Source organism: Mytilus galloprovincialis, chromosome 4 (genome assembly GCF_965363235.1).
Source record: "Mytilus galloprovincialis chromosome 4, xbMytGall1.hap1.1, whole genome shotgun sequence".
Classification (NCBI taxonomy): domain Eukaryota; kingdom Metazoa; phylum Mollusca; class Bivalvia; order Mytilida; family Mytilidae; genus Mytilus; species Mytilus galloprovincialis.
The window spans coordinates 79,607,379-79,631,204 of record NC_134841.1 but is presented as its reverse complement, the minus strand read 5'-3'; the positions used below and the strand labels follow the sequence as shown (position 1 = coordinate 79,631,204).

At 32.9% G+C, this 23,826-nt stretch overlaps 3 long non-coding RNA genes across 3 annotated transcripts; 2 read left to right on the top strand and 1 right to left on the bottom strand.

Moving 5' to 3' along the window:
- Positions 1-202: 202 nt before the first annotated feature.
- LOC143073068 (uncharacterized) lies at positions 203-7,573 on the bottom strand. The gene is made up of 2 exons (XR_012977385.1): positions 1,269-7,573; positions 203-905 (listed from the first exon to the last, which is right to left on the bottom strand). It is a non-coding gene; the product is annotated as an uncharacterized LOC143073068 (long non-coding RNA).
- Positions 7,178-9,945, top strand: LOC143073067 (uncharacterized). The gene is made up of 4 exons (XR_012977384.1): positions 7,178-7,485; positions 8,177-8,246; positions 8,502-8,567; positions 9,833-9,945. It is a non-coding gene; the product is annotated as an uncharacterized LOC143073067 (long non-coding RNA).
- Positions 9,946-10,308: 363 nt separating this feature from the next.
- LOC143073066 (uncharacterized) lies at positions 10,309-13,313 on the top strand. The gene is made up of 3 exons (XR_012977383.1): positions 10,309-10,378; positions 11,034-11,097; positions 11,607-13,313. It is a non-coding gene; the product is annotated as an uncharacterized LOC143073066 (long non-coding RNA).
- The last annotated feature ends 10,513 nt before the right edge of the window (positions 13,314-23,826 follow it).

The window sequence follows — 23,826 nt, the reverse complement described above, 5'->3', positions numbered from 1 at the left end:
ACATTCGCAGGTATGTTTTCTGTTAAGACCTTTGTGTATGTCTAATGTCACTTCTTTTTTTTTCTGGCAGGGTGGTCGCAGATTCGCAGGTATGTTTTCTGTTAAGGCCTTTGTGTATGTCTAATGTCGCCTTTTTTTCTGGCAGGGTGGTCGCAGATTCGCAGGTATCTTTTCTGTTAAGGCTTTTGTGTATGTCTAATGGTTTCTTTTTTTTCCTTTAGGTCGTGTGAAGGTATGTTTTCTGTTAAGACCTTTGTGTATGTCTAATGTCGCGTTCTTTTTTTTTCTGGCAGTGTGGTCGCAGATTCGCAGGTATGTTTTCTGTTAAGACCTTTGTGTATGTCTAATGGTTCCTTTTTTTTCATTTAGGTCGTGTGAAGGTATGTTTTCTGTTAAGACCTTTGTGTATGTCTAATTGTTCCTTTTTTTCCTTTAGGTCGTGTGAAGGTATGTTTTCTGTTAAGACCTTTGTGTATGTCTAATGTTGCCTTCTTCTTTTTTCTGGCAGGGTGGTCGCAGATTCGCAGGTATGTTTTCTGTTAAGGCCTTTGTGTATGTCTAATGGTTCCTTTTTTTTTTTCTTTAGGTCGTGTGCAGGTATGTTTTCTGTTAAGACCTTTGTGTATGTCTAATGTCGCATTTTTTTTTTTCCTTTAGGTTGTGTGCAGGTATGTTTTCTGTTAAGACCTTTGTGTATGTCTAATGTCGCATTCTTTTTTTTTCCTTTAGGTCGTGGGCAGGTATGTTTTCTGTTCAGACCTTTGTGTATGTCTAATGTCGCATTTTTTTTTCTGGCAGGATGGTCGCAGATTCGCAGGTATGTTTTCTTTTAAGGCCTTTGTGTATGTCTTATGGTTTCTTTTTTTTCCCTTTAGGTCGTGTGCAGGTATGTTTTCTGTTAAGACCTTTGTGTATGTCTAATGTCGCATTCTTTTTTTTTTCTGGCAGGATGGTCGCAGATTCGCAAGTATGTTTTATGTTAAGGCCTTTGTGTATGTCTAATGGTTCCTTTTTTTTCCTTTAGGTTGTGTGCAGGTATGTTTTCTGTTAAGACCTTTGTGTATGTCTAATGGCGCGTTCTTTTTTTTTCTGGCAGGGTGGTCGCAGATTTGCAGGTATGTTTTCTGTTAAGACCTTTGTGTATGTCTAATGGTTCCTTTTTTTCCTTTAGGTCGTGTGAAGGTATGTTTTCTGTTAAGGCCTTTTTGTATGTCTAATGGTTCCTTTTTTTTCTTTTAGGTGTGTGAAGGTATGTTTTCTGTTCAGACCTTTGTGTATGTCTAATGTTGCCTTCTTTTTTTTCTGGCAGGGTGGTCGCAGATTCGCAGGTATGTTTTCTGTTAAGGCCTTTGTGTATGTCTAATGGTTCCTTTTTTTTTCCTTTAGGTCGTGTGCAGGTATGTTTTCTGTTAAGACCTTTGTGTATGTCTAATGTCGCATTCTTTTTTTTTCCTTTAGGTTGTGTGCAGGTATGTTTTCTGTTAAGACCTTTGTGTATGTCTAATGTCACATTCTTTTTTTTTCCTTTAGGTTGTGTGCAGGTATGTTTTCTGTTAAGACCTTTGTGTATGTCTAATGTCGCATTCTTTTTTTTCCCTTTAGGTCGTGTGCAGGTATGTTTTCTGTTAAGACCTTTGTGTATGTCTAATGTCGCATTTTTTTTTCTGGCAGGATGGTCGCAGATTTGCAGGTATGTTTTCTTTTAAGGCCTTTGTGTATGTCTAATGGTTTCTTTTTTTTTTCCTTAAGGTCGTGTGCAGGAATGTTTTCTGTTAAGACCTTTGTGTATGTCTAATGTCGCATTCTTTTTTTTTCTGGCAGGATGGTCGCAGATTCGCAGGTATGTTTTCTGTTAAGGCCTTTGTGTATGTCTAATGGTTTCTTTTTTTTTCCTTTAGGTCGTGTGCAGGTATGTTTTCTGTTAAGACCTTTGTGTATGTCTAATATCGCATTCTTTTTTTTTCTGGCAGGGTGGTCGCAGATTCGCAGGTATGTTTTCTGTTCAGACCTTTGTGTATGTCTAATGGTTCCTTTTTTTTTCCTTTAGGTCGTGTGAAGGTATGTTTTCTGTTAAGGCCTTTGTGTATGTCTAATGTCACATTCTTTTTTTTTCCTTTAGGTTGTGTGCAGGTATGTTTTCTGTTAAGACCTTTGTGTATGTCTAATGTTGCATTCTTTTTTTTTCCTTTAGGTCGTGTGCAGGTATGTTTTCTGTTAAGACCTTTGTGTATGTCTAATGTCACATTCTTTTTTTTTCTGGCAGGATGGCCGCAGATTCGCAGGTATGTTTTCTGTTAAGGCCTTTGTGTATGTCTAATGGTTTCTTTTTTTTCCTTTAGGTCGTGTGCAGGTATGTTTTCTGTTAAGACCTTTGTGTATGTCTAATGTCGCATTCTTTTTTTTCTGGCAGGGTGGTCGCAGATTCGCAGGTATGTTTTCTGTTCAGACCTTTGTGTATGTCTAATGGTTCCTTTTTTTTTCCTTTAGGTCGTGTGAAGGTATGTTTTCTGTTAAGGCCTTTGTGTATGTCTAATGTCACATTCTTTTTTTTTCCTTTAGGTTGTGTGCAGGTATGTTTTCTGTTAAGACCTTTGTGTATGTCTAATGTTGCATTCTTTTTTTTTCCTTTAGGTCGTGTGCAGGTATGTTTTCTGTTAAGACCTTTGTGTATGTCTAATGTCGCATTCTTTTTTTTTCTGGCAGGATGGTCGCAGATTCGCAGGTATGTTTTCTGTTAAGGCCTTTGTGTATGTCTAATGGTTCCTTTTATTTCCTTTAGGTTGTGTGCAGGTATGTTTTCTGTTAAGACCTTTGTGTATGTCTAATGTTGCCTTCTTTTTTTTCTGGCAGGGTGGTCGCAGATTTGCAGGTATGTTTTCTGTTAAGGCCTTTGTGTATGTCTAATGTTTCCTTTTTTTTTCCTTTAGATCATTTGCAGGTATGTTTTCTGTTAAGACCTTTGTGTATGTCTAATGTCACATTCTTTTTTTTTTCCTTTAGGTCGTGTGCAGGTTTGTTTTCTGTTAAGACCTTTGTGTATGTCTAATGTCGCATTCTTTTTTTTTTCCTTTAGGTTGTGTGCAGGTATGTTTTCTGTTAAGACCTTTGTGTATGTCTAATGTCGCATTCTTTTTTTTTCCTTTAGGTTGTGTACAGGTATGTTTTCTGTTAAGACCTTTGTGTATGTCTAATGTCGCATTTTTTTTTCTCTGGCAGGATGGTCGCAGAATCGCAGGTATGTTTTCTTTTAAGGCCTTTGTGTATGTCTAATGGTTTCTTTTTTTTTCCTTTAGGTCGTGTGCAGGTATGTTTTCTGTTAAGACCTTTGTGTATGTCTAATGTCGCATTCTTTTTTTTTCCTTTAGGTCGTGTGCAGGTATGTTTTCTGTTAAGACCTTTGTGTATGTCTAATGTCGCATTCTTTTTTTTCCCTTTAGGTCGTGTGCAGGTATGTTTTCTGTTAAGACCTTTGTGTATGTCTAATGTCGCATTTTTTTTTCTGGCAGGATGTCGCAGATTCGCAGGTATGTTTTCTTTTAAGGCCTTTGTGTATGTCTAATGGTTTCTTTTTTTTTTTCCTTTAGGTCGTGTGCAGGTATGTTTTCTGTTAAGACCTTTGTGTATGTCTAATGTCGCATTCTTTTTTTTCTGGCAGGATGGCCGCAGATTCACAGGTATGTTTTCTGTTAAGGCCTTTGTGTATGTCTAATGGTTTCTTTTTTTTTCCTTTAGGTCGTGTGCAGGTATGTTTTCTGTTAAGACCTTTGTGTATGTCTAATGTCGCATTCTTTTTTTTTCTGGCAGGGTGGTCGCAGATTCGCAGGTATGTTTTCTGTTCAGACCTTTGTGTATGTCTAATGGTTCCTTTTTTTTTCCTTTAGGTCGTGTGAAGGTATGTTTTCTGTTAAGGCCTTTGTGTATGTCTAATGTCACATTCTTTTTTTTTCCTTTAGGTTGTGTGCAGGTATGTTTTCTGTTAAGACCTTTGTGTATGTCTAATGTCGCATTTTTTTTTCCCTTTAGGTTGTGTGCAGGTATGTTTTCTGTTAAGACCTTTGTGTATGTCTAATGTCGCATTCTTTTTTTTTTTCCTTTAGGTCGTGTGCAGGTATGTTTTCTGTTAAGACCTTTGTGTATGTCTAATGTCGCGTTCTTTTTTTTTCTGGCAGGTTGGTCGCAGATTCGCAGGTATAAGTTCTGTTAAGACCTTTGTATATGTCTAATGGTTCCTTTTTTTTTTCCTTTAGGTCGTGTGAAGGTATGTTTTCTGTTAAGGTCTTTGTGTATGTCTAATGGTTCCTTTTTTTTTCCGTTAGGTCGTGTGAAGGTATGTTTTCTGTTAAGACCTTTGTGTATGTCTAATGTCGCATTCTTTTTTTTTCTAGCAGGATGGTCGCAGATTCGCAGGTATGTTTTCTTTTAAGTCCTTTGTGTATGTCTTAAATGGCGTATTCTTTTTTTTTCCTTTAGGTCGTGTGCAGGTATGTTTTCTGTTAAGACCTTTGTGTATGTCGAATGTTGCATTCTTTTTTTTTTTCCTTTAGGTCGTGTGCAGGTATGTTTTCTATTAAGACCTTTGTGTATGTCTAATGTTGCATTCTTTTTTTTTCCTTTAGGTCGTGTGCAGGTATGTTTTCTGTTAAGACCTTTGTGTATGTCTAATGTCGCATTCTTTTTTTTTCTGGCAGGATGGTCGCAGATTCGCAGGTATGTTTTCTGTTAAGGCCTTTGTGTATGTCTAATGGTTCCTTTTTTTTCCTTTAGGTTGTGTGCAGGTATGTTTTCTGTTAAGACCTTTGTGTATGTCTAATGTTGCCTTTTTTTTTTTCTGGCAGGGTGGTCGCAGATTTGCAGGTATGTTTTCTGTTAAGGCCTTTGTGTATGTCTAATGGTTCCTTTTTTTTCCTTTAGATCATGTGCAGGTATGTTTTCTGTTAAGACCTTTGTGTATGTCTAATGTCGCATTCTTTTTTTTCCCTTTAGGTTGTGTGCTGGTATGTTTTCTGTTAAGACCTTTGTGTATGTCTAATGTCGCATTTTTTTTTCTCTGGCAGGATGGTCGCAGATTTGCAGGTATGTTTTCTTTTAAGGCCTTTGTGTATGTCTAATGGTTTCTTTTTTTTTCCCTTTAGGTCGTGTGCAGGTATGTTTTCTGTTAAGACCTTTGTGTATGTCTAATGTCGCATTTTTTTTTTCCTTTAGGTCGTGTGCAGGTATGTTTTCTGTTAAGACCTTTGTGTATGTCTAATGTCGCATTCTTTTTTTTTTCCTTTAGGTCGTGTGCAGGTATGCTTTCTGTTAAGGCCTTTGTGTATGTCTAATGTCACATTCTTTTTTTTTCCTTTAAGTCGTGTGCAGGTATGTTTTCTGTTAAGACCTTTGTGTATGTCTAATGTCGCATTCTTTTTTTTTTCCTTTAGGTCGTGTGCAGGTATGTTTTCTGTTAAGACCTTTGTGTATGTCTAATGTCGCAGTCTTTTTTTTTCTGTCAGGATGGTCGCAGAATCACAGGTATGTTTTCTGTTAAGGCCTTTGTGTATGTCTAATGTTACATTCTTTTTTTTTCCTTTAGGTCGTGTGCAGGTATGTTTTCTGTTAAGACCTTTGTGTATGTCTAATGTCGCATTCTTTTTTTTTTCCTTTAGGTCGTGTGCAGGTATGTTTTCTGTTAAGGCCTTTGTGTATGTCTAATGTCACTTCTTCTTTTTTCTGGCAGGGTGGTTGTAGCTTCGCAGGTATGTTTTCTGTTAAGGCCTTTGTGTATGTTTAATGTCGCTTATTTTTCTGGCAGGGTGGTCACAGATTCGCAGGTATGTTTTCTGTTAAGGCCTTTGTGTATGTCTAATGTCACTTCTTCTTTTTTCTGGCAGGGTGGTCGTAGATTCGCAGGTATGTTTTCTGTTAAGTCCTTTGTGTGTGTTTAATGTGGCCTTTTTTTACTGGCAGGGTGGTCACAGATTCAAGGTATGTTTTCTGTTAAGGCCTTTGTGTATGTCTAATGTTTTTTTTTTTTTTTCCTTTAGGTCGTGTGGCCTATGGAACATTCGCAGGTATCTTTTCTGTTAAGGCCTTTGTGTATGTCTAATGTCACTTTTTTTTTCTGGAAGAGTGGTCGCAGATTGGCAGGTATGTTTTCTGTTAAGGCCTTTGTGTATGTCTAATGTCGCCTTTTTTTTTTCTTGCAGGGTGGTCGCAGATTCACAGGTATGTTTCCTGTTAAGGCTTTTGTGTATGTTTAATGGTTTTTTTTTCCTTTAGGTCGTGTGGCCTATGGAACATTCGCAGGTATGTTTTCTGTTGAGGCCTTTGTGTATGCCTAATGTCACTTCTTTTTTTTCTGGCAGGGTGGTCGCAGATTCGCAGGTATGTTTTTTGTTAAGGCCTTTGTGTATGTCTAATGTCGCCTTTTTTTCTGGCAGGGTAGTCGCAGATTCGCAGGTATGTTTTCTGTTAAGGCCTTTGTGTATGTCTAATGTCGCCTTCTTTTTTTTTCTGGCTTGGCGTGTCGCGGATGGAACATTCGCAAGGTATGTTTTCTGTTAAGGCCTTTGTGTATGTCTAATGGTTCCTTTTTTTTCCTTGAGGTCGTGTGGCCTATGGGACATTTGCAGGTATGTTTTCTGTTAAGGCCTTTGTGTATGTCTAATGTCGCCTTTTTTTTTCTTTCTTGCAGGATTTTCTCTGTAGTGCATACAGGTTACACTTGTTTGCAAATTTGTCCGCCTTTACATAAAATCACACATGTTCCCGTAAATTTTGACATCATAATTCAAAACATGTGACGTCACAACTAAAAAGTGATTGTTGCTTGACATCAAAAGGTTATTCGGAGGTGATATAAGGTCATTCAGAGGCACAATACAGCTAAATACCAAAAGTGTAAATACGTTTATTGCATAGCGAGAATGGCCGAGTAGTTACGATACTCTTATCGCTAATCCCACCTGACCCGGCCACTTAAACTTTTGACGCACACAACAATCACTTTTCCATTGTGGCGTCAGATATTTTGCTTTATGACATCAAAATTTAAGGGGAACCCGTGTGATTTCCAGTAATGGCGGACAAATAGCGATAAGGTGTATTGTTTTCTACTTGATTTATCAATAAAATTAAGGGGGGGTCTATATATTTGTTACATTTGGACACCTTATAGTAGTCTCAGATTATCCTGGAATGTTTTCTTTCTTAATTTTTTTCCTTGACTTTTTTTACTATTTGTTTGTATTTAGGTGAGATAAGACTTCAATATTTTGTAATTCGTTGTGTCCATGTGTCCGGACACATAATGCATGCCAACTTTTTGCACCGGAACCTTGCCCTGATGAAAATAAAGGTTGAATTTCCCCTTCTCGGAAGCTCTCTGGCTTTATCCATACCAGTGTCCTTGTGTTTGAAAATGAGCAGCTAGTTTTCTGAATTTTTAATATGTTTTGGGATAAAAGTCAAACTTTATACACACCAAATCTTATCGGAAAAGAGCAGGTGGATTTTTGTTAATTGTCATTATGTTTTGATAGACAATTAAGGGAAAATAACTGTGTTCTCCGGCCTAAGAGGACAATGGACGTTTTGGCCCCAGATTTGCACCATTTGCTTTAAATTTGAAATGCAAAAATATGTTATTGTTAATTTATAGTAAATGATTGGAAAACAATTTTTATGCCTATTTTACCATATTTTGGGGTTGTTAAGTTTATATGTTGAAACTTTTGAGGCAAATCTCAAATCAGGGGCTCATAATTTTTCTGTTTTGAGCAAATTCCTACTCATTCTGATAAAAAAATATTTCATTTAAAGGACTTATTCCAAAATATTGAGCAAAATTATAAGAAAAAACTGCCCCTAAGTAATATTAAATTAAATGTTTATCCTATTTAATTGGTGTAAACACCAATTTCACTTATCTTTTTGGAGGATTTGGGTGGTCCTTAACGTACAATGACCTTTGATTGAGTTGCTGGTTTGCTGTCTCATCTATGGCGCTGGTGGTAGTTTTCTCTTGCAGTTAGTACTATGGCTAACAAAGGCCGGCAATTAATTCTACAAACTGGTGTTGATGTTATACTTCTGTGTACATGCAGTAAGAAATCAGAAAAATATTATGTAAATGTTATATTGACAACGAAAATGGATTTGTAAAATATAAAATGTATCCATTTTAATAATTTTTTAGGCTCTTTCTGTGACATGTTTTTTATGGTATTTGGAATAAGACTTGGTGGTCAAATACAGCTTTTACAAAGGTAGGTACCAGTATTTTGTTCCATTTTTAAAAAGAATACTGTGGATTCATTTATTTTCGTGGGTACCAATTTTTGTGGATTGTGGAATGCATGTATTTTCGTGGATATTTTGATTATGTGGTTTTGCTGAAGTCTGCATACAAACATATAGAAAATTTGCTATTCATTGAACATTTAAATCCCTGGTTTTTACATATAGTATATTACAATTATCATTTTAAACAGTTTTTAAGGATGAAGCATTTTATATTTTAGATTAGCTTCACAGCTTGTCTTTAGGATTGATGCATGGAATAATGGCCATCTGAGCTGACTTTTATGGTAAGTATCAGTCAGATTTTTTAACTATTTAACCAGCTGGGAACAGTATATCTTAACGAGAAATGAATCTGATAGGCTTAAAATTTTCAGTATAAAATTGATAAAATCTCGGACTCCCTAGACTTCCTGAGACTTCGCAAGATTTATGGATTTTGATCAGGTCAAAAACTATCGGAACTGCTCAATGAATTAACCACATAATTCTACTCATAAAAACAAATGTGGAAGTTTTAACATAAAGTAGATATATTTGGTCATATAAAATGACCAAAATAAGTTTGATTTATTTTGTGTGAAGTGTTTTATAACGGGAATGCAATTTGAATTAATATCATCAAAAATTATTAGGATAATAGCGAGTACATTTTTACACATGTCCGTTTCCTTTAGTATCTTTACTAACTATGACCTGACGATAAAATCGGAAACAATTGGGTAGTGTCAAGTCCCATCAACATATAGGTTTCTGATTCAACCTATAGTACCACTGTAGATTTTCATGTTATAACTGTATATCTCTAATTCTATGGAAATTTATCCCTTTCCTAAACCAATTGTATAAAAAAAATTGATCAACATGTGGTTGCTGATGATCTTTGGATGATTTTAAGGGTCATAACCTTTTGAGCTAACTGGATGAATCAAAATATGCTAATAGGTGTTAATGAAATTGACAACTTCGTGGAATGTGAAAGGCTGGGACTTTAAAATTGATAATTTAACCATCTCGATTGGATAAATCCAATAATCCACTGGTATCAATGTAAGAATCTATATATAAATTGGAAGGAGGTATCAAGATAAAAAATAAGGGATACATTATCTTTTTATTTTTTTGTTGTCATCTTAACTTGTTCCCTTATATATAGAAAATAAGAGATATGGTATGATTGCATTTGACATTTATCAAGCAGAGACCGAATGGCAAGGATGTTAGCAACTAAAGATCAAAACGGTTGTCAACAGTGAGCAAAATCTATACAGTAAATGAGTATAGTAAGCTGAGTAAGTCCCCAGAATGTCAAGATATGAAACAATTCATACCAAACTCCAATGGCTTGAGATATGATAAAATGAAAACCAATAACAAATGTGATAAACAGCAAACAATGACTTTTTCCATCGTTTTGTGCCAACAAAAACTTGTAGTTTAAAAGATATGTCAACATGTCACTTAAAGCATAAGTAAAGAAATGTTAAATTGTATATTTACTCAGTTAATTATTCTTTTGCATTAAATATTGTTTCAATTATTTTTCATATAGATTTTCCATATTGCAGCCAGCAGAGCAATTCCATTGAAGATGGTTAAATAAACATTCAACCAAGTCAGAAATAAGTCTGCAGTTTTACCTAGAAAATAAAAAAGGCAAGTTTATTTAAGCCTTACAATTTCTATACATATACCAGGTATATCAACAAGATTTCCTATTAAAATTAGAAAAAGTAAGCCTGCAGATTGGAATATTACATCCAAGGGGAGACAATTTCAACCAAGATTTGTTAATTCAATAAGAGATAACTCGGTAAATATTGAAATTTTTGGGCAGTTGAAATTCAGGTCATTATTCTTCTACTTCTTTTTTGTATTACATCGTTATATGAATTTTACAAACTTACGTGTTGATATAATATTATTCTGATTATGTAGTAAGAAATCAAAACAATATTTAGTAAATGATATGTTGATAATGGAAATGGATTTGAAAAATATTTAATGTATCCATTTTATTTTATTTTTAGGTTCTTTCAGTGAGATGATTTCACGGTGTTGGCCAAAAACTTGGTAGTCTTATACAGCTAATACAAAGGTATGTACCAGTTTTTTATTTTGGTAAAAAAGCAGAGAAGTCTACTCTCATTTATCAGTACCAATATATGAGTAAATTAAAGTATATCTTTTAAATGCATAAGTAATTGCTGTGTTGCTGGATAGCTGTCTAATCCATATATTCTTTACATTTATTAAGCCTTTAGAATGAAATTCAAAACAGTGTGGCTGTGGCCATTGATTGACACATTAAATTCATCCATTGACTGGGATAATTTACGTGAACGTTTGTCTGTAACGACCACTGTTCACGACGTACCTACGATAGACATTTAAACTGTGGGGTCACCAAGGTTTCTTTACGCCTTTAATTATAAAATAATTCGAAAAATTAATCAGAAATAACCTTTATGTTTTGATTTATATAATTGATATAAATCAAAACATCGTGTTATTTCTGATTAATTTTTTCGAATTACTTTATTAAGGTGTTGAGAACCTTTGGTGACCCCATAGTTTAAATGTCTTTAAAAAGTACACAGTGAGCAATGGTCGTTACATACAAACGTTCACCTAAATTGTTCCAGTCAATGGATGAATTTAATGTGTCAATCAATGGCCACAGCCACACTGTTTTGAATTTCATTCTATATACTATAAATCAATTTTTGATGATGAAGCATTTTATATTTCAGGTTAGCATCACAGCATGTACATTAGAATTGAGGCTGGGTATGGCCATTGGAGCTAACCTTTATGGTGAGAATCTGTAGATTTATGAATTATTTATCTAATAGCATGTCAATGTTGATTTTAACCACTGTAATAAATTAAGAGATGTGGTGTGATTGCCAATGCAATGAGACAATTGACACATATGACAAGGATTTAAGCAACTGATATCACTTTACCACCTTTAACAATGAGAAAAACCTATACTGTATTGTTAACTATAAAAGTCCACAATATGAAAAATGTGAAGCGTTCAATTGTTAAACTAATGGCCTGATGAATGATAAATCAGTTATAAAGAAAAACAAATGTCAGACATCAAATAAAGTTTTGTTCATCCTATTTTGCTAATAAAGACTTATGTTTTAAAAGTTAATAATGCCACCAAATCATTAAAAAAAAAAGTAAAAGAAAAGTTATGTGTATATATATTATTCTTATTGTTATGCCCAGATAATTATTCTCTTGCATAAAATAGTGTTTCAATTATATAGTGTTGACTTAGATATGTTTAAGAATCTATATTTCTTTTTCAGGTAGCTTCTACTGTGGCTGCATGAAAGGTTTCTGCAGAAAAATACAATGTAATTCAGACAATTTTTCACAACAACAACAGATTTCATCGGCAACGCCGACCTAAAGCTGCAGCAGAACCAATAAAGCCAAAAGGATTCCACCGGTAGTAGCTAGCACTAAACAGGAAATAATTCCAAAATTTAGAATCTTTGCAGCACCATCTAAATACCCAGCCTTACTACTGTTAACACACAACAGACACCAGAAAAATCAACCATAGATATACTAACAGAGAATACTTGCATATACTAACAGAGAATACTTGCACATCTGCAATCCTGAAGATTAAGATGATGATGTAATATGTGTTAAAACCACAGGATGGCAGAAATACAGTACAAACCACTATGGCTATATACAGGAAGAAGAACAAAAATACCAGACTTTTTTATAGCTTTAGATTTTACAATAGACATTTTTACATTTTGTATTTTATGCATATTATGTTTTTCATTTTATTACACATGTTACTGTACATATGTTTATTTCATATCTTTTTTCAATTCGTCCCTTTATTTGTAAGTAAACAAACTAGCATATTTTCTTATATTAATTTAATATAATTTTATCAAAGTATTTCTCACAATATCTTTTTATTTTTGCTTTAAATCAAGCACCAATTGCTTTAATTTGTTTTAAATTATTCCACATTTTCAGACTTTAATTGTAAACAATTTTGCAGAATTAAATAATTCATTTTCATATAATAAAGAAAACCCAGGAAAAATAGATTTTCCTGAATGCATACCTACAAAAATGCTAGTCCACTATCAAACTCACACATTGACCTCAATAATCACACATTAAATCATATACCATCAAGCTTCAGTTTCCAAAGAACTTCCTTGAAATTTTATCTCTGTACCATTTATTATATCTCTATTTTTGTCAGCATTAATTAATATCACTTCCCCTTAAAAAAACTGATTGTCCACCATGCCAAAATTGAAGTTACTTGCATTTTTAACAAAACTTTTAGATCTGACAATGAAATTCATTTATTAGATAAAAATGCCTGGTATGGCCCTTTCAATGAAATAAAAAAAAATTATTTTTTAAAAGAAAAAATATGTATAAAAAAATTCTGCTTATTTTTATAAAAAAAGTATAAACTGACGACCAAGAATCTAAAACTTAGGGCCATCCTATCAATTAATACATGTAATTAGAAATACATTGTACTAGGAACAAACTTATTATATCAAACATTACAAACTATAACCATACAAAATCAGAACCTTTATCATATTTATAAAGTCTATTATCTTTTGATCAGTTAGCAGTATTATTCCTTCAAAGAACATTTGTATAATACTAATCATATAATTCATTTATTTTGTTTCACATAAACTCTTATTAAATCATCCACAAGTACTGCTACAATACACTATTCAACCATATTTTATATACAAGCCACGCTTTGGTTAAACTAAAACCTTAACTTAATGAGCCATCAATACATGTCTTATCTATAAAAGTATTCAAATGTAACTTGAAAAGATGTACTAAAGGGACGAAACTCACAAGACCATACCGACACATTAAATTGATTTTTTCGTTACAATATTTTGTTCATTATAAATGAAGTTTATGTTTATCAAACATTCAAAATTATCTCTAAAACAACTTTTCACAATTAAGACTTAGTCAACCTGGCCTTGGGGGTATAGGCAGTACTAACTTTTTGAAGTTCGCGATCAAATTTTTATTTGTGCAGTCACCAGAAACTCATTCTCTGGATTTCAATCAATTGAGTTTTATTTTTTTGTTGTTAATAATATTGATGTGTGAAACACCTCCTGAAGAGTCCTATTCACACATCCATATTACAATACTTTGTTATCAATTTCTATTCATTCCAGATTTTGATCTTTTACAACCTTACTTCCACCTATATAATTAACATTTTGCAATTATTTTCACCTGAAGAATGCATAATAAAACAGTACCTATATTGTGACCTATAGTCTAACAATGCCCTTTAACAAGTATTATATCAATAACTGCATTTAACAGTTTCTAATCATTTTTCATTCAAAACCACATTTTTATACGCCAGTCTCATACAGGACGTATTATTAGTTACATGGTGTGTTATTGACCTATATATATATATATACATTGATATATGGGGTCAGTAAATTCCATATGATGTGAAAGCGAAGCACACCGTGTAACGAATTTATCTTACCGACTATTAGCAGCCTATCAAAGTGATCATTTTAGTCATCAATATTTAGTATTAAGGTCCTGCTATACTTCTATTTGTGTATACAGAAAACAAATGCCAACAATAACAACGTTTTAGTTTTAATTTTGTTGCATGAATTCCTTTCAATCATATTACACATATTTATTTCTTCCTCTGTTGAATCCTTTCAGATTTCTTTTTTTGTTTGTTTTGAAAGGGAAGTAACTCTGTTATGCCAACAGTAACAACTTGTTAGCTTTACTTATGTTTTATGAACTTATTTCAACATTTCATCGTCAATTTCTTCGCCTATTAAATCCTTTCAGATTTTTCCTCAACACTGGGTTGTTTTTATAAAAGTTTGTGGCATCTTTTTTTGTTTTGAAAGGGAAGTAACCCCTTACTAACCCAAAATGGTTGCTAACCATGTATTATTTAGGACACCCTATACCAAATGTACATAGTTACCGTGTTTAGTCAATTAACCAATCATATCCCTATAAATCTATAGAAGGTAAGATAATATGGTATACTGTTGTCCATCCGTCTGTCTTCCACACTTCAGACAACTACTAGAAAACACTTCCTCCTACTTTAATTTGAATATGGTCAATGGTTTTAGCTGGCTGTTCCTGGCCAGCAGGATTGTAGACGATAGAGACTTAGCCATTATTTGGTAAAAGCTAAACTTTAAATATAGCACACAAGCATTTCATCAATTATAAATTTTATGATTTCCTTTATTTATAAAATAATAATAAATAAATATATAAAATAATAATAAATAAATATATAAAATAATAATAAATAAATATATATTTATTATTGTGTCACATTTTGATTGAGAAATATTTACAAATCACAGTATTCAATAAAACAATCAATACCAATTCATAAATTTGACTTATGAGACGCTTATTTATATTTTAGTATGCTTATGATTTGTATTCATGTTTATTGTTTTAATAATTGTTTTTCCCTGTGGTTCATATAGTAAAGCACGAAATATTGTATTGTCGTTACATTTTCATAAATATTCATATTACTAGGCATGAGAAAATTGACCAATCAGATTGTCGAGTTTTGTGTTACAATATCTTGATATTTTTCAATTGCTTCACTTTCTAGGCATCATTCAACATAGTAATTATATATAAGGGCCTTTTTATAATTACTGATTGCAATAAAAGTTGTTTTTCTAATTTTCTATTTATATACCCTTTTGCTAATTAAAGGTGTGGTCCAACACTTTTATTCTGAGATAGGACTGAGCATTGGCATGGAATACAAGTTTCCATTCATATTCATATACATATAAATAATGATTGTTGGTTTTTCCTGGACGGCGTTGACTATTTCTAAAGGGTAAAATTCAGAAATATAAGCAAATACACTATTGATACAAATTTACATTTGGGTTTTAGTTTTATTTAGTCATTTTAGTTAGAACCCTGTGTCCTCACAAGCTTTCCAATACAATAATTTTACAATAATTGTTCACAAGTTGTGGCTTGCCTTTGAAAGTGGTATTTCATATATCTCTGGATGATCGTTATAGTCTACTTGACCCAATCCTTTGAAATTGTACACACTATTGTGGATCATCGAATGCAGTTTAATGTCTATTTTTGATGGTTTTTGTAGAGCCTTTTACTTCTGTCGCAGAAAGCTTGACATCATAGTGATCTGGCAGCGGCTTTAGTTAACTTATTAAAAGCTTTATAGTTTAAAAGGGGGAAGACCTCTATTATTTGTCTTATTTATAAATGACCTTCCCCTGTGCATTAAAAATTGTAAAACAGACTTGTATGCTGATGATACTACTCTTCATAAATCAGGGAAAAGTATAGAAAATTTACATGATGATGTTCAAGAAGATTTATGCAAAGTTGAAGAATGGTGCAAAATGAATAATATGTTCATCAATACCAAAAAAACTAAATGTTTGGTTACTGGAACAAGTCAGAAATTATCAACCCAATCTTTTCAACCAAATTTAGTAATAAATTCAGAAACACTACAAAATTCATCATGTGAGAAATTATTAGGTGTTAAAATTGACAGCACACTTAGCTGGAAAAACCAAATTGATCAAATTTGTGCTAGCATTTCATCAAGAATATACCTTCTTTCTAAATTAAAGAAATTTTTAGATATTAATGCCAGGAAAGCATATTATAATGGGTATATTCTGCCTCTCATCGATTACTGCTGTATTATTTGGGGAGAATGTAAAAATGAAGGGATAGTAAGAATATTAAAACTTCAAAAAAGAGCAGCAAGATTAATTCTTGATGCAGACCCATTATCCCCATCAGCCCCCTTATTTAAAAAACTTGGTTGGATGACAGTAGAAAACAGAATCAAATACCATAAATATTTATTGCTATTTAAATGTATGCGGAAAGAAGCACCACAGTACCTAATTCAAAAGTTTCAACTTATATCTGTAAATAATCCTTATGCTTTAAGGGTTGTTACTCAAGGTAATTTGATAGTTCCAAAGCCAAAAACTGAACTGTTTAAAAAATCTTTTGCTTATTCTGGATCAGTTTTATGGAACGGACTACCTTATGAAATGCGTAAAGTGCAAAACACTTATTCTTTTAAACAAATTATAAAACAATACTTGAGACAGTCCCAATATTCAGTCTGAAATGATTGCAACTACATTGTATTACTCTTAGAATGTATGATTTTAATGATTTGTATATACTAGGTCTATTTACTACATGCGATATTTAACTGTTTTATATCTTTTAATCATGGTACATGTACACTGAACTATTATGTCTATACAATTGTGTTTATATGTTGTATGATTGCTTTTTTCTTTTATTATTACCATTTTGTTTTTACTTGTATTGCATACATGTATATGAGGGCCTCAGGGAAGATTAGTGATTGTAACTAACTGTGTTTACCCTCTTTAAATAAAGAATTTATTATTATTATTATTATTATTATTATAGACCGGGATGCTTCATACTTTGTATATAGATGTCCTATGTTAAGAATTTTCCCTCTGTTACATAGATATAGGAAAATGTGGTATGAGTGCCAATGAGACAATTCTCCATCCAAATAACAATTTATAAAAGTAAACCATTATAGGTCAAGATACGGCCTTTAACATGGAGCTTTGACTCACACTGACCAACAAGTTATAAAGGGCCCCAAAATTAAAAACAATTCAAACGGGAAAACCATTGTCCTTGACATCTTTTTCACGGTTCAGTGACTATTGAAAAAAAGTTAAGTTTTTTGTAATGTTAGTTGTTATGAGAAATAGGATAACTATCTTTGGTATGTGCGTATCTTGCAAGGTCATCATGCCTGTCAAACTTTTTTCACTTGACCCTGACCTCAGTTCATGGGTCAGTGAACAAGGTTTAGTTTTGGTGGTCAAGTCCCTATCTCAGATACTATAAGCAATAGGTCTAGTATATTTGGTGTATGAAAGGATTGTAAGGTGTACATGTCCAACTGGCAGGTGACTCTAACCTTGACCTCATTTTCTTGGTTCAGTGGTTATAGTTAAATTTTTGTGTTTTGGTCTGTTTTTCTTATACTTTATGCAATTATTATAGTGACTAATGATTATTATATTTGGTGCATGGAATGATTGTAAGGTGTTCAAATCTAGCCGGCTGGCAGGTGTCATTTGACCTTGACCTCATTTTCATGTCTCAGTGGTCGAATTCAAGTTTTAAGTTTTGGACTTTTTTCTAATACTACTACTGTATATGCAATATGTCAACTATATTTGGTGTATGGAAATATTTCATGATGTACATGTCAGTATCACATGATTTTTTTTTCCCTTGACCTCATTATCATGGCTCATTGCTCAGTGTTAAGTTATTGTGCTTTGGTCTGATTTGATTTTCTTAGACTATAAACAATATAATATACAAAATATATTTGTTGCGTGGAAGGAATGTAAGCTGTACATGTCTGCCTGGAATGGATCTCCTGACCTTGACCTCATTTTCATAGTTCATTGATCAATTTTCAGTTTTCTTGGAAAGTTCCTTAGAAACTATAGGTTGCAATTCTGTAAATGAAGACAATGCAATTGGCAATAGGAACTCAGACCTTTGCAGCTAAAACTGTGACACTTTTACTAGGAATTTTCTTGAAAAATAACATCCCAGAACAGAAAGTTTATATGCACTACTACAGACTCATGACAGAGTTGTCAAGCCACAACTGGACATTTGAGTTTGGGTCTCATAACTGGAGATTTTTTTTTTACTCTTTTATTGACGTATGCAATGTTTTTTGTGTGTGTTGAAACTGCATATCTTCCTTTTTTGTTAAATGAACAATGATTCCATACCTTTAAACACCTGTATAGCCATTTTTACTTGATAATAATAGAAGATAAGGGGTTTTCAAATTTTTATTCATCATATATAGTTCAAGATATGTAATAACAAGTTTCAATAACAGAACAATATAAAATTTCAAACAAAGTTACAGTAGTCACTTTGTTGAATGTTTCTTATAATGTTTATCCTAAAACACTAAATGAATAAGTTATTTTAAACAACAGTTAAAGCACACTTGTGTAAATGTAACAAGAGAACAAGAGAACAGTCACGATCTGTCACAGTTTCCATCTGTTTTATTGAATTTGTACATTTTCTTAAATACTCATTGATTATTAGGAATTAAGAAACAAAAACATTCTTGAATCTTTGCGGAATATAAATTTGAAACAGGGAAAACTAAGATCATATATCGAATAATGTATGGTATGTTTTCTTAAAGTATGTCGAGAGCTTTGACAACAAATACCCTCACGATAAAATCTAATGAGTTCCGAGTAAGGTCATGTGACCTTCACCATTGGTGTTTGTTGGCAATTGTTATATTTTAATGAGGCTCGAGGGTACAACAAAATCAGCAAATAGAAACATTTGTTTTTTCATTACAAATTTTATTTATTACACTAGTAGTTGTTTCGTTTTGATATGGTACAAAAATCAAACAAAAAAAATCAATTTGTTTTTCCCCAGATGACTTTTAAAATGTTAATATCATTGAAAAAGCTCCAAATTATTTCCCTTTGATGAAAAAGTCAATTTTTTAGCATAAAAATTTTAATAACATTCTTAACTCATTGGTGACCTATATTTTTTTTATCATTTTTTTCAAATAAACTGTACTTAAACTAAACTATTTTAGTTTTTTTTTTCTTTTAGATTTTACATTTTTCTCTCCTGTTAATTCAACAGAAAATGCATGCTTCTTTCGAAGGCAGATTGTGAGCTTAAAATAACGGTGACCCCATATTTTTATTCAATTTTTCTATTTAGTATAGGATAAAGTTTATAAATAGAAAAAATAGCGAAATCCTATATTTAGAAAAAAAATGATTTAGACCAGCGAGGCCCCTTAAAAACAGAATTTAAACAATTTTTCAAGATATATTTAGATGTCATAGTTTCCAAAGGTAACATATAATCACATATATTTAATTCTTCCAGTAATTTACATATACAAATTGTCTTTAGGCAGCAACCATTTGATTTTCTGGGGGGGGGCTATGGTTTTTTTTTCTGGACAAATTTTTTTTTTCACCTGCGGCGAAAAACAATCCATTTTTTTCGCGACAAGTCGAAAACAATTTTTTCTTTCAATTTCAGCATTACATATAGTGGCAGCTGAGGGTGAAACAAACATTTTTTTTTTCTCAGAATCAAAAACAAATTATTTTTTTCTCCAAAAATTGGAAACAAACTTTTTTTTCTCCAAAAAAACCATAGCCCCCCCCCAGAAAATCAAATGGTTGCTGCCTTAGTAAATAAAATCTAAACTTAGACGCCACAAAAAAGTCCCTACTGAAGAAGGAAAACTCCTGAGACAAATTTTTATTTACATTTTTACATTTTTGTTTGGATTTAGAAAGGATTTAATTAGATATGTACAGCTATATAAACTAGAGCCTGTGTCGCTCACCTTGGTCTATGTGACTATTAAACAAAGGAAGCAGATGGATTCATGACAAAATTGTATTTTGGTGATGGTGATGTGTTTGTACATCTTACTTTACTGAACATCCTTGCTGCTTACAATTATCTCTATCTATAATGAACTTGGCCCAGTAGTTTCAGTGGAAAATGTTAGTAAAAATTTACAAATTTTATAAAAATTGTTGAAAATTGACTATAAAGGACAATAACTCCTTAGGGGGTCAACTGACCATTTCGTTCATGTTGACTTATTTGTAAATCTTACTTTGCTGAACATTATTGCTGTTTACAGTTTATCTCTATCTATAATATATATTCAAGACAATAACCAAAAACAGCAAAATTTCCTTAAAATTACCAATTCAGGGGCAGCAACCCAACAACGGGTTGTCCAATTCATCTGGGCAGATAGATCTTGACCTGACAAATAGTTTAACCCCATGTCAGATTTGCTCTTAATGCTTTGGTTTTTGAGTTATAAGCCAAAAACTGCATTTTACCCCTATGTTCTATTTTTAGCCATGGTGGCCATCTTGGTTGAATGGCCAGGTCATCGGACACATTTTTTAAACTAGATACCCCAAAGATGATTGTGGATAAGTTTGGATTAATTTAGCCCAGTAGTTTCAGAGGAGAAGATTTTTGTAAAAGATTACTAAGATTTACGAAAAATGGTTAAAAATTGACTATAAAGAGCAATAACTCCTAAAGGGGTCAACTGACCATTTCGGTCATGTTGACTTATTTGTAAATCTTACTTTGTTGAACATAATGGCTGTTTACAGTTTATCTCTATCTATAATAATATACAAGATAATAACCAAAAACAGCAAAATTTCCTTAAAATTACCAATTCAGGGGCAGCAACCCAACAACAGGTTGTCAGATTCATCTGAAAATTTCAGGGTAGATAGATCTTGACCTGATAAACAATTTTACCAATGTCAGATTTGCTCTAAATGCTTTGGTTTTTAAGTTATAAGCCAAAAACTGCATTTTACCCCTATGTTCTATTTTTAGCTGTGGCGGCCATCTTGGTTGGTTGGCCGGGTCACCGGACACATTTTTTAAAGAAAATACTCCAAAGATAATCGTGGCCAAGTTTGGATAAATTTGGCCCAGTAGTTTCAGAGGAGAAGATTTTTGTAAAAGATTACTAAGATTTACGAAAAATGGTTAAAAATTGACTATAAAGGGCAATAACTCCTAAAGTGGTCAATTGACCATTTCGGTCATGTTGACTTATTTGCAAATCTTACTTTGATGAACATTATTGCTGTTTACAGTTTATCTCTATCTATAATAATATTCAAGATAATAAGCAAAAACTGCAAAATTTCCATAAAATAACTAATTCAGGGGCAGCAACCCAACAACGGGTTGTCCGATTTGTCTGAAAATTTCAGGGCAGATAGATCTTGACCTGATAAACAGTTTTACCCCATGTCAGATTTGCTCTAGATGCTTTGGTTTTTGAGTTATAAGCCAAAAACTGCATTTTACCCCTATGTTCTATTTTTAGCCATGGCGGCCATCTTGGTTGGTTGGCCGGGTCACCGGACACAATTTTTAAACTAGATACCCCAATGATGATTGTGACCAAGTTTGGTTGAAATTAGCCAAGTAGTTTCAGAGGAGAAGATTTTTGTAAAAGTTAACGCCGGACGCCAAGTGATGAGAAAAGCTCACTTGGCCCTTCGGGCCAGGTGAACTAAAAAGAAGATGTGGTATGATTGCAAATGAGACAACTCTCCACAAGCGACCAAAATGACACAGAAATTAACAATTATAGGTAACCGTACAGCCTTCAACAATGAGAAAAGCCTATACTGCATAGTCAGCTATTAAAGGCCCTGAAATAACAATGTAGCAATTCAAACAAGAAAACTAAGGGCCTTATTTATATAAAAAAAAATGAACGAAAAACAAGTATGTAACTCATAAACAAACGACAACCACTGAATTACAGGCTCCTAAACTATGTTTGTTACATAATACTCTCAGAATACTAACACCAATAATATTCAAAGATTCCCTCCTGCATAGAGGGTGGACGAGTAAGCAGGCTAGGGTTCTTTTCATCTGATAACAACTGTCAAAACCACTATAATCTTATTTTAGATATTGCATTTAATGGGTCATACTGTCATAGATGAGACAGTGAGTTTAATCAATATGATGAATAGATTATATAAGTAAACTCATCATAGATACCAGGATTAAATTTTGTATTTACCCCAGACACGCGTTTCGTCTACAAAAGACTTATCAGTGGCGCTTGAATCAAAAGAATTTTAAAAAAATTAAAAAGGCCAAATAAAGTACAAAGTAAATGACCAAAATTCCTAAAAGTTTTTGCCAAATACAGCCACAGTTATCTATTCCTGATGTAGAGAAGCTTTAGTATTTCAAAAATTCAAAAGTTTAACAACAGTTAATTTATAAATATAACCATATCAATGATAATTAATGTCAGCACCAGATTATCTCCCCCTTATTGACAACATAGTGTAACTTCCTATTTTACTGAATTTTACACATTTGAATTCTAACTGATACATGATAAAAGATATAAAATGGAATTAAAAACTTATAGGGTTGAAAATATTCTATATTTGATCACTTTGCACTTTGTTATTCTTGACAGTTTCTTTTGAGCAGTTGCTTCAAATTTCTTAACTAGTTGGGCAGTTTGATTTGATGAAACCAATTGCAATTTGGTAAAACTTTCAATTAACTGCAAGAGAGATGGGAAACACTTATTATTGATCATTTCTCAAATCACAGTAACAATATGAAAAAAAAATGCCTAAATCAATAGAATCTTATTCTATCATATGAAATTCCAAAGCAATACAAAATATCTAGAATTTTTCAAACTTCCTGCACACTGACCAAGCGAGTATTTTTTTTAATTTCGAGCTTTGAAAAGATTTTTGATGGTCATGTTCGCCATCTTGCTTTTAGTATTTAATGTTGTTTAGCATTGTTGACATTACAGTAGCAATAGGATAATAAACAGCTGCGCCATGAGCGCATGATATGCCCGACTTCTTGTGTGGAAGTTTTATGCAATAATCATAAATAGTTTCTGAGAAAGTTTAAAGCAATTACCATATATTGTTTTTGAGACAAGGTGGGACATGTGAAACCCCTCACCCTGTTTTTTTTTTTTTAACTAAATATCATTAAAATAAAATTTTGAATCAAAACCAAAAAGTATACAGATCTTTATAGATTAATATAACAAAGAAGTGTGTAAAGTTTTTAGCAATAATCATAAATTATTTTTGAGATACGGTATGACATGTAAAAAAACCCTCCCCTGTTATACAAAATGCTCAAGAACTCAAAAATAATATTTTGAATCATCACCAAAAAGTATACAGATCTTTAGATTAATATAACAAAGAAGTGTGTAAAGTTTTAAGCCATTATCATAAATTATAAAAAAAAATGCTGACCAAGTGTTGTTACTTTGTAGCCGATCCATCATCCAAGATGGCCGCCAGTGGGGGACTTAGTTTAACATAATACCCTACGGGAAATACATACAAATGTCTTCTTTTATAGTGAACCACTGAATGGAATGAAACCAAACATAGCATGAATGTTCCTAATGAGATACTGACCAAGTGTTGTTAATGACAACAAAGTAACAACACTTGGTCAGCATCTCATTAGGAACATTCTTGCTATATTTGGTTTCATTCCATTCAGTGGTTCACTAAAAGAAGACATTTGTATGTATTTCCCATAGGGTCCTATGTTAAACTAAGTCCCCCACTGGCGGCCATCTTGGATGTTAGAATTGCGACAAAGTAGTTGTCATTGCAACATCTAAGATGGCCGTCAGTGGAGGAACTTAGTTTAACATAGGACCCTATGGGAAATGCATACAAAAGTCTTCTTCTAGAGAACCACTGAATTGGATAAAATCAAGCATACCATGAATGTTCTTTTCCTTATGAGGTGCTGGCCAAGTGTTGTTACTTTAAGCCAAATTTT